We start from the raw sequence: 10,751 nt of genomic DNA, 5'->3' as shown, positions 1-10,751 counted from the left end.
CACGTGTGTTATAGAGATAAAATAGGAACATTGTAGTGTCTAGGAGTAAACCCTAGACAAGTACATGTTGAAATCATGCTTAATTCTAGTAAAATCCATGGACACCATTGTAGGTGATTAGTGGGTTATGTAGAACTTGATAAACACTAGGAAATTTGGGTTTGTTCTAGTGTAATTTGACATATGTGAGGTTATTTCAGAATTATAGAGGCTAATATTTATGTTAGATAGTTTAATTTATGAAAACTTGGGCTATGTGACAAGTTATGAACTTGTTAATAAATCATGTAAAATTATGCCCTTTAGGTGTTTATTGAAATGCCTAAAAGAAAGCTAGATATGGTGATTTCGAATGAAACGCATATTTAAATGATAAGATGAATTATGCATTATAAGACATGAATGGAGTTCTAAACGAAGTGTTGATTGAACTTTATAGGAAAAGGAGCCGAGTCTTCAAGCGGACACGCGCTTGAAAGGAACACCTTGAAGGTACGCGACTTGTGGTCTCGTTACATTTATGTAGACAAGCCTAGTTGTAGATATGTTTAATGTTGTTATAGCGAAAATAGTTGCGTTTGGTAAGTCCAAGAAGTGATGGGATTCACTCGACAAACCAAACGGGTCAAAATAAATAGTTGGTTAGATATGTTTATTGATAATATTGTTTAATTAGTCATAATGGGAAAGTAAGTAAAGTGGTGTAATTCACTAGATAAAGAACGTGTCAAAATAAATAGTTGGTTAGATATTTTTATTGATAATATTGTTTAATTAGTCATAATGGGAAAGTAAGTAAAGTGGTGTAATTCACTTGATAAAGAACGGGTCAAAATAATGGTCGAAATGGTAGTGTTCGAAGTGACTCGAGCGTCACTCGTTAAATTTGACTTATAAAAGCGTAAACCATGGATTTGAAGGGATACGATGAGGTTGACAAGCCCGGGAATGGGTAATTATGGTTAGAAAGCAATGTTGATGAATTATGAAGGTATGTAACTTGTTTCGTTACATTATGCAAATTAGATATTGTAATCATTCATAGTTGTGTTTTAGAATAAAGATTGGTATTAGTTGAAGTAACAATGTTCACTACTTGATTTAATGAGTTAAAATTAGATTAGAAAGCGTTTGGTAGTCATTAGAAATGGAGGATTCCATAAATGAGCCAAACGGGTCGAATAATTGTCTAGTAAGTAGTAAAAGTGTGTTTAGAATAGCATTTAGCAATGACGGATTACAAGTGCATGAAACCATAGATTTGGTAATGAAACGCCGGTGATCATAAGCCCTGGATGTTGGGTAAATACATCTTGCGGATATATAATTTGTTAGTGGTCAAATTAATGCAAAAGCTAAACGGGTCAAATAAATACATAAGGCATTTATAGACTTTCAGCTCGTACATCCAATTTTTGATATAATAATTTTGATAGATGCATTGGTAATTAAATTACGAACGCGTAGGAAAAAGAATCGCGCAAAACGGACATCTAGATCAAAAGTTATGAAGCTTTGAAGTTAAAATTTTGATAAAAAATAGAGCTGGGCAAATGCAGCAACAAATAAAGGAACTTGCTGTTAAAAAAGGGGCTAGGTGGGGCGTCTAGCCCCCCTGAATCCCAAAATTGTGTAATTTTGTTTGTTTGACCCATATAACTTGTTGAAACTTGCTATTTAACTACCAAAGCTAACTTTTAAGTTGGTTTTGGTCATAGGTTAATGTCAAGGATTCCCGGATGAAGATCAAGCTCAACGAAGAACCAAACACGACCAAGATACAAGCTTCCGCACTGCGCTGCGACGTAACTTTTAAACGAGGAACTTATATACAATATGTTATCAAACTTTTAAATTTTAAAAGTTTTTAGTAAACCCGTATTTTACATATATGTGTATTTGTAAGAACACAATTAATTGTCACTATGAGTACTAAAACCCTTTTATAATAGTGAGGGTGTTACAAGTTGGTATCAGAGCTCAAGGTTGTCAACAAAGTGTGTTTGGTTCGAAGCTTGATCAAACATCCGGTAAGAATTATTTATATGAGTAGATTGTAACAAAATATTAGGAAAAGAATATGAATTAAAGTGCATGGGAAGTGTGTGTCAATACACTTAGACCCGGAAAGTGCACTAAACACGAATGGTTTAAGAAAGTTACAAACTTGGCTAAATCCAAGTGAAAGATACAAATGATAATGAAATGAAACGTTTAACAATTGACATAAACATAGCAGATTCGAGATGTCTAGTGTCGATAAAAGATGATTAGGTAGTATAAATCCTAATCATAGATTGAATATAAATTAAGTACTTGTAAGGTAAGTATATTTGAATGTATCGTATAACAATACAGGAAACATTGAATAGCAGGATTAATAATAAATTGGAAATGTTCGAATGATATGATGACCGCATCTGAAGATGACGGGGGATAAATAATCTAAAGGGTTGAAGGTTCGGAAGCATGACAAAGAACATGCTAGCAAAGAACCTAAATCAAGTGATGACTTGCGACAACGAAGTACATCAAGGCGAGTATCAATCAGGTACATGTTCTAAATTACGATAAGACAAGTAGAATGCAACAATTCACATAATGAATGAGAGTTGCATATGGTCATATATGATTAGTGAAATGAATGAATTATGTAAATAATGGCGAGTATGTGATACCGAGGTAAAAGTAATCTCGATAAATATTGCAATGGGAAGGGGTGCGCGTACACTTGAACCCGGGAATGCAATGAAAGATAAGTGTCATAATGGGAACGAGTGTGCGTACACTCGAACCCGGGAACTTAATGAAGTGAACAAACCGACGTGTAAATGACGGAAGAAGTTATAGAGTCGGAAGAATAGTTCAAAAGGAAACGGGTGTAGCCTTAGACTACGGTCAAATCGATAAAATTTGAAAATGAAAATGAATAAGTTTTAGGCTTGAAAAGGGTGCCCTGACACCAGAAGTGTAATTCTAAGAATACGAAATGACACAAGAAAAAGATGATCTACGGGATCATCATAACCTTTGAAATTATAAACAAAGTAAGGGTTTAAAAGACTAAGTGAACCACGCGTCAGCATTAGAAGGAAATAAACAAAAAGGGGGGGGGGGTGAAAGCCTAACAGAATAACTTACGAGGCTAAGCAAGAGAACATACGAGTCACTTGGGGTAAAGCATGGGGATTAGTTACGATTCCTCGCGTAATATAAGAACGGAAAAGAAAAAAATTCTTGTCGTCAATTCCTGGGTATGAGTTATTGACATAAGTTGAAGAGATAAACGTTAAACTAAAATTAAGTTTTAGTGAGAGACAACGTTTAACGAATATGAATATTATGAGACAAATTAGGAAATAGTTAATAATAAAGGATATAGGTCTTAACACCGATAGGTGTAAGACATGATGCGATACGTTAGAAAGAAGATTTTGATAATGAAAAGTTTATGAAAAAAAAACTTAAACATGACGTGATGCGATGCGATCATGGTCACAAAGAGTGATATAGAATATAATCATGTTGTAGCGTGAGTTACGGGATAGGAGATCATAAACTCACGTAAGTCCGAATATAGCAAAGGGATATACCCAAATTAACGGGGCATGAGGTGACGGTGACTAGCCAGTCTAGCTGATAAGATTATACAAAGTCAAAATAGTGTTGTGAATTATATAAAAAACTTGTCAATGTATGGTAGTATGGAATAAGCATATTGGCAAACTCATACTATTAGGTAATTAAGTGGCAATCGGGACAAATATGCGACAAGATAAGAAATGCGAAACACAAGTTACGGTCCGTGAGGACTTACGCGTAAAAGACGCATGCGTCAAGGCAAAGGATAACTTTTGGCAAAAAGAAAGAACAAACATGGTTAAAATACCCCTTATAAAAAGCTTGAAATGGGCAAATGAATTAAAGTACCCCTTATAAAAAAACTTGGAATAATTAACCTAGTTAGTTAAAAAGCTTGAAATGATAGAACAAACATGGTTAAAATACCCCTTATAAAAAAACTTGTGTAAAGTGGAGGGACTAGACATGGGCAAATGAATTAAAGTTTCAATTAAATCAAATATTAAACACAAAACACACACATAAGTGGTGTGTCCTGCGATTTCAATCAGACCAAGGAGGAGGTCTCAAGCTTCAACCCTAAAACACAAAAATTCACCAAATTGAAGGGGCAAATCAAGCCCAAATCGAAATCCAAGCATAGATTAGTGATCACCTTAGTGAAGGGTTCATGAGGTATGCAAAATTTTACTATTTGGTTCCATCTTAAATTTTAGATGAACTTGTGAAAGTCGAAATTTGATGATGCATGTGTGTTATAGAGATAAAATAGGAACATTGTAGTGTCTAGGAGTAAACCCTAGACAAGTACATGTTGAAATCATGCTTAATTCTAGTAAAATCCATGGACACCATTGTAGGTGATTAGTGGGTTATGTAGAACTTGATAAACACTAGGAAATTTGGGTTTGTTCTAGTGTAATTTGACATATGTGAGGTTATTTCAGAATTATAGAGGCTAATATTTATGTTAGATAGTTTAATTTATGAAAACTTGGGCTATGTGACAAGTTATGAACTTGTTAATAAATCATGTAAAATTATGCCCTTTAGGTGTTTGTTGAAATGCCTAAAAGAAAGCTAGATATGGTGATTTCGAATGAAACGCATATTTAAATGATAAGATGAATTATGCGTTATAAGACATGAATGGAGTTCTAAACGAAGTGTTGATTGAACTTTATAGGAAAAGGAGCCGAGTCTTCAAGCGGACACGCGCTTGAAAGGAACACTTTGAAGGTACACGACTTGTCGTCTCGTTACATTTATGTAGACAAGCCTAGTTGTAGATATGTTTAATGTTGTTATAGCGAAAATAGTTGCGTTTGGTAAGTCCAAGAAGTGATGGGATTCACTCGACAAACCAAACGGGTCAAAATAAATAGTTGGTTAGATATGTTTATTGATAATATTGTTTAATTAGTCATAATGGGAAAGTAAGTAAAGTAGTGTAATTCACTAGATAAAGAACGTGTCAAAATAAATAGTTGGTTAGATATGTTTATTGATAATATTGTTTAATATAATGGGAAAGTAAGTAAAGTGGTGTAATTCACTAGATAAAGAACGGGTCAAAATAATGGTCGAAATGGTAGTGTTCGAAGTGACTCGAACGTCACTCGTCAAATTTGACTTATAAAAGCGTAAACCATGGATTTGAAGGGATACAATGAGGTTGACAAGCCCGGGAATGGGTAATTATGGTTAGAAAGCAATGTTGATGAATTATGAAGGTATGTAACTTGTTTCGTTACATTATGCAAATTAGATATTGTAATCATTCATAGTTGTGTTTTAGAATAAAGATTGGTATTAGTTGAAGTAACAATGTTCACTACTTGATTTAATGAATTAAAATTAGATTAGAAAGCGTTTGGTAGTCATTAGAAATGGAGGATTCCATAAATGAGCCAAACGGGTCGAATAATTTTCTAGTAAGTAGTAAAAGTGTGTTTAGAATAGCATTTAGCAATGACGGATTACAAGTGCGTGAAACCATAGATTTGGTAATGAAACGCCGGTGATCATAAGCCCTGGATGTTGGGTAAATACGTCTTGCGGATATAAAATTTGTTAGTGGTCAAATTAATGCAAAAGCTAAACGGGTCAAATAAATACATAAGGCATTTATAGGCTTTCAGCCCGTACATCCAATTTTTGATATAATAATTTTGATAGATGCATTGGTAATTAAATTACGAACGCGTAGGAAAAAGAATCGTGTAAAACGGACATCTAGCTCAAAAGTTATGAAGCTTTGAAGTTAAAATTTTGATAAAAAATAGAGCTGGGCAAATGCAGCAACAAATAAAGGAACTTGCTGTTAAAAAGGGGCTAGGTGGCGTCTAGCCCCCCCTGAATCCCAAAATTGTGTAATTTTGTTTGTTTGACCCATATAACTTGTTTAAACTTGCTATTTAACTACCAAAGCTAACTTTTAAGTTGGTTTTGGTCATAGGTTAATGTCAAGGATTCCCGGATGAAGATCAAGCTCAACGAAGAAGAACCGAACATGACCAAGATACAAGCTTCCGCACTGCGCTGCGTCGTAGCTTTTAAACGACGAACTTATATACAATATGTTATCAAACTTTTAAATTGTAAAAGTTTTTAGTAAACCCGTATTTTACATGTACGTGTATTTGTAAGAACACAATTAATTGTCGCTAGCTAAAACCCTTTTATAATAGTGAGGGTGTTACATTATGATGTAATTTTCACTTTCAGTTTGATGTATTTGAAGTTTTCCTTTAAGTTATTTTGTTTTGAAATAAATTTTCGTAAATCGTGTTGACTACTTTATTGCATCTTATATTAACTACTTTATTACGTTAAAGTTGGTATGCTAAGTAATTATAAGAGCTGTTTCAATAGCCACATGTTATTTATTTTAAAATCAAAGATTGTATCCTCAAACAGTAAACTAATAATCACGTGTCATAATTTATATAGGATTATCAGTAAATGTCCTCACAAATTTTTAAAAAATAAGCCATTATACTTAAAAAAAATACACATGTGTTGGTGCACTTGTGTCTGTACTTTGTCTGTATTCGGTCACGATGTAAACGATGTCCTGTTTTGTGTTGTAAGTTGACCAAGTCAACCATCCTCCGGTTTGACTTGGACAACAGTTGGTAAATGTTGAAAGATGATGTTGTGTGTCGAAGGATAACCAATCGAAGGATATTGTAGATCCTTCGATGGCATCGAAAGATAGGCTTCGAATGGTAGACCTCGAAAGGTGATCTTTCGAGGTCCTTGCTGATCCTTCGATTACGTTGTCATCGATAGATGATCCTTCGGACCATCTATCGGATCCTTCGACCAGACATCATGGGCTGGGTATATATATACCCATGCAGTGTAGTGTGAGAAATAGAGATGCACACTTAGAGAGACAGACAAGAGTGGAGAGCATTCTGTCCGAAACATTCACACACACACTTTGAGAGTTTGCAAACTGATTGTAAACATTGTGCTTGTAACCGGAAACTTTCTACGCATTAATACAAGTGGTGTTAATCGTTGAGTCTTGTGTGTTCTTGTGTTTGTTCTTGCATCATCCTGGTTTGCTCGCTAGCTTGGATTCCGCACTCGCTAGTGAGTTTGTATAACAAGGTTTAGGTTTGTTCTCGATCCTCCGAGAGGGACCTACAACATGCTTAATAACTAATAAAATAAAATAATCCGTGGGTAGCACGGGTGATAACCTAGTTATGCTAATATATTGATGTGTTGTATACATGCATGTTTACAACTTATGCTAACAAACATAATCAACAATTTAAGTTGATTATGTTGATGTGCTAATTAGAACAAACAAAACCAACACAAACAAGTTCGAAATTAGTACAATTAATATTGAAACCAACACAAAAGTTTGAAGTGTTATTTTTAGTAGTCTTTAAAAATATCATTTTGAAAAAAAAAACATATAACAATATTATATACTCATATTAAAGATAAAAAATTTCTTAATTTTATGGTGTTTTTTTTTTAAAAATAATAAAGTATATAAAAGTTATTTTATTTTTAAACATACCCGTGGAATTAGTTAGAAAAAGTCAACATAACTAATTTTAATTTTATTCCTTTTATTTAATATAATTAGTACAATTACTAACTTACCCTTAAAACACTAATTGATATAACTAATACTAAGGGCTTATGTGTAATCAATAACATCCATTGATTAAAAATTTACATGGTCCAGATTTGTTCTTATAGTTCTTACAACTACACAATCAGGAACTAGAAAACATAATGCCTCAAATGCACCTCATTCTGTAATCACAAGCTGCAATAAACCACCATTTCCAAATTTATCTGTTAGTCCTCTTTGAAGGTTTCAGTTGATTGATTCTGACTCAGATTTTGATGGTCCTTATATCAGTGAAGGCGCTACTAACAAGACTTGTAACAGATCAGAACCGTATTTGAACTGTGGCGCACCTGATCTTGTGCAACGTGTAGGTTTAAGTGAGCAGATAAAATTAAATGAATCAATTAAAACGTCCACAAAGAAAGATCTATGGGAGGATTTCCAACCGAGAAGAGTTTCTGTATCTCAACAGCTGCATTGGATGAATTTTGTACGGAATATTTTAGTACCATGACAGATAAAAGAATATCTCAGAGTAATGCAAATAATGTAATAGATTCGGTTTGAAGTTGCTTGCCTAATTTCTTCCCTATAAATGCAGAGAGCAAACAGTCTGAGCAGCCTAGTATATCAAACATTGATTACATGTAAGTGTGGTTCTTAAGTTAAAATTTATTCTAAATTACCATTTTTAATGAAGTTTTATAGCAAGTTTTTGTATTTCTTGTGTTTTAGGGGTCAATTTAGTTGTGCTGAAAACTCTAAACAAGCTGCTAGAACTAATGAAGCTGAAATAAGCTCAAGGAAAAATTCAAGAAAATAAAAAACCCAAGAAATATCTCAAGGTTCTACGAATCCAAATTGAGACACGTCCCAAAAGATGCTGGTTGATGAATCTGCTAGTGCAGGTGTTGAGCATTGGTTTACAAACCAAGAAGGGTGGGTAAACTAGAATGTGTTACATTTGTTATTGGCTCGAACTATTCGCACTCCCCATGTGCCTATTTGCACACTAATGTGCCTTATACGCCTCGTACAGGGGGTAAACGATGGCGTGAGTTGTTGGAGATTGAACTGAGGATTTGGATTCAGAATTAAAGTATATAGTATAAAAGTATGATATAAACAGAAAGTATATTCTGTCTAGGCACTTGTCACAACACTGAGTTTCTGTGATTTTACGGGTCCTGGTTTGCCTGACAGAATCAGTAACAAGGAATGCATAAACAAAATAAGCGGAACCGAAACATCACAAACTGTTTGGGCGAAAGGGAAGCTGGCACGATAGGAGCCTTTCGCGCGAAAGGGATCACCCTTTCGCGCGACAGGGACCTGTTTGGTGAACCAAACTTCATTTGAACGTTTTAACCATTATTCGGTTTCGTTTGTGATTTGTCATAAACTGATATGATCCTCTAACACGAACTTAAACAAAAATATTGTCTGTAAATATATCTTTACTTCTTTATATTTCAGAAAAATACAAAAAGATTTTGTTTTTACTTTATTTTCGACAACCGATGTCGGAAACTTGAGTTTCAAAATCTAAGTATGCTGAACGTGTTTTTGAAAATAAACAAGTTCATTAATTTGAAACTTGAGGATTTATTAATTTCAAAAACAGTTTGTAAAAAATCCAAGGTCATTAATTTGGACTTGGATGATATTTGAGAGTTTTAGATGCTTAAATTGTCAAAATTATAGAGTTGTTTGATAGGGGGAGAGAGCCAGGTTATATTTCCTTAAAAACCTAAAATTGTCAAATACATCTGTGTTTAAGGGCCAGGCAATTATTCTTGGGAAATTCTAAATAAATTTTGAACTGTTAAATGTGAGCCAGGTTCTTGATCCGAGAATATTTGGAGCCAGGTCATCGATTCTCTAGAAAAACAAAACGCTTTCACTGTTAAATATAAAATCCAGATTTTTGTGAACAAACGATGTCCTGTGCAGTTACATATTTGAAATGCTCCAGCTTATTCATGTTATATGTTTAGAGCTAGCTTTTCGATTATGAACTTAAATTGTCAAAAATCTTATAGATTGTTTGAGATTGTTGCAGATGAAGAGCCAGACTACGATCCCGATAGCCGAGCTTAAGGGGGAGTCTGAAGACGACCTCGAAGTAAGGGGGATCTTGTATTCAAAGAGCCAGATAATGATCCTGGAAGAACTTGTAGAACCAGGTGTTGATCCTAAAGCACGAAAGCTTAACGAAAGGGGGAGCCTGAAGAAAGAAACAAATGATAGGAGGAGCTGAAGTTATGAACAGATTCAAGGGGAATCTGTTAGAGATTGGAGAGTCTGTGTTTGTTGATAATGTCAACATTACTAAAAGACTCAGAGAGAGATAAAAAGCTACGAGATTGACTGCAGCAATATCCAAGGGGGAGTCTGTGAATGCATATGCCTATCGCTTGCGTCAATCACGTAACGTAGCTGAAACGAATGAGTCAAAACTGGTGGTTGATGTATGCAAAATGCAACATATAAATTACATCAAATGTGGCATAAAACTAACCCTTTTTAGTACTAATGTTGGAAAAAGTGTGTTTTTGTCTTCATTTTGTATTTTCAGGATTAAATGAGCTCAAATGAACAAAAGAAGCAAAAAGGCAGCTAAATCTAACATAAATACAAGAAAAGGAACAAACATGGCATGCCCGACCCCCCGACAGTATCTTCCCAAGCAAAAACAAGAGAACAGAAGGCTGAACACGCCCCGTGCTCAGTGAGCACGGGGGCATGCCCAAGTGTCTGCAGAAAAGATAAAGTTGTAGAAGCTTCTATCACCCACCACGGGGGCGTGCCCAGCGGACATGGGGCCGTGGTCAACTCTAAGATTCGCAGAATCTGAGGAAATCTTGATAGTACATATACGCTTCTGCACACGGGGTCGTGCCCAGCAGACACAGGGGCGTGGTCAACTAATGCAGACAAACTGCAATTAATGATGAAAGAGAAGGAGGATGGACACGGGGCCGTGCCCGAGCTTCTGTGCAGGCTATAAATAGGGGTGCTTGGCTCATTTGCAAACCATCCCTTGGCACACCACCTCTCTCAC

General features: G+C 35.0%; 1 long non-coding RNA gene across 1 annotated transcript; it reads left to right on the top strand.

The window, feature by feature from the left end:
• The first annotated feature begins 4,107 nt into the window (after positions 1-4,107).
• LOC118490688 lies at positions 4,108-6,242 on the top strand. The gene is made up of 3 exons (XR_004889890.1): positions 4,108-4,257; positions 4,769-4,821; positions 6,041-6,242. It is a non-coding gene; the product is annotated as an uncharacterized LOC118490688 (long non-coding RNA).
• Positions 6,243-10,751: the final 4,509 nt, after the last annotated feature.

This window comes from Helianthus annuus, chromosome 3 (genome assembly GCF_002127325.2).
Source record: "Helianthus annuus cultivar XRQ/B chromosome 3, HanXRQr2.0-SUNRISE, whole genome shotgun sequence".
In the NCBI taxonomy this organism is placed as follows: domain Eukaryota; kingdom Viridiplantae; phylum Streptophyta; class Magnoliopsida; order Asterales; family Asteraceae; genus Helianthus; species Helianthus annuus.
Note: the sequence above shows the minus strand (reverse complement) of the source record. Positions and strands in the feature narration are given on the sequence as shown.